Here is a 1,165-nt window from a genome sequence, read left to right as displayed (position 1 = left end):
AAACAAGAATCTACGGACACAAAAATCTGATAAAATCAACTTTTCAGTTCCATGACATTTAATGTGCAATTATTAAAGTGGAATGTTCCGTAATCATAAAAAAAGACAGTCATATCAATCAGAAACGGAGGACAAAAGCGTCTACAGGAAGACGGGTGGTTGTTTCTTTTCTCTTCCACAGGAAGAATTCTGTCTCTACAAAAGAAAAAAAAAAAAGCTAATTTAATGCTTTCTTAAAAGTACAACAAGCACCGCATATTTTTAATAAACTTAGCTTACAATCACCAGTAAAATGACACCCTCTTTCATTTGTATGGTATTATCAATCAGAAGCAGCATTCAGTTTTTATGCTCTATTAATCTGGAAAGAACTGGAAAGGCCAAAACATTTAGTTCATTTACACGTTAAAAGCCACATGTTTATTTTTGCTATTGATTAGCAGCAAGTGGGATACTGATCAACAGCTTCTAGAAAACTTCTGAGATTAATGTCAAAATTTCATCTTTTTTTTTCCAGCGAATTTTTGAGTCTTCAAACTCAAAAATGTCCCAAGTTTGTTCTAGAAAATTTCTGAGCTTAATCTGAAAATCTCTGAGATTTTTCGGGTGGACATTTACTCTTCCTTTGGGTTCTAGTACGCCATGGAGTAGTTTCCTTTACCAACTGGAAAGAAAAGTGAGCAAAAAAAATCTCCACAACATTCTGATGAAGCAAAACGGCTCCAGAGACCTAATGATGCTGCAGGTTGCTCTTAAAGCTACTTAGTCATGAGGTGAACTTAGTTCTCCAGAGAAATAATCACAGAGTTGCACCTGTTGTTCATTTTTGACAGAAGGTTCGATTGAATTCATTCTAGAACCTTGTAGAGAGATGAGCCTAGAAATGAAAGAGGGTGTAGTTTCTTTCTTTTCTGACTAAATCTTCCATTTGTTAAACTTCAAGCTTATTTGAATAATGACGGCTTGATGATAGTAAAATAAACTCCACGATAAACTCAGAGTCGCCTGCAGCGTTTGTATTTTGTCTCAGCGCTGTTAGCCTAGTAAGATGAATTCATAAAAAACTATTATTACAGTAGTCAGTGTTCAATATGTGCAATTATATTCTGTGCCACTTCTGAACCTTTTAATAACTCAAATTACAAATGACTTGCAGATGAGAAGA

This window comes from Gambusia affinis, linkage group LG12, assembly GCF_019740435.1.
Source record: "Gambusia affinis linkage group LG12, SWU_Gaff_1.0, whole genome shotgun sequence".
Lineage (NCBI taxonomy): Eukaryota > Metazoa > Chordata > Actinopteri > Cyprinodontiformes > Poeciliidae > Gambusia > Gambusia affinis.
Note: the sequence above shows the minus strand (reverse complement) of the source record.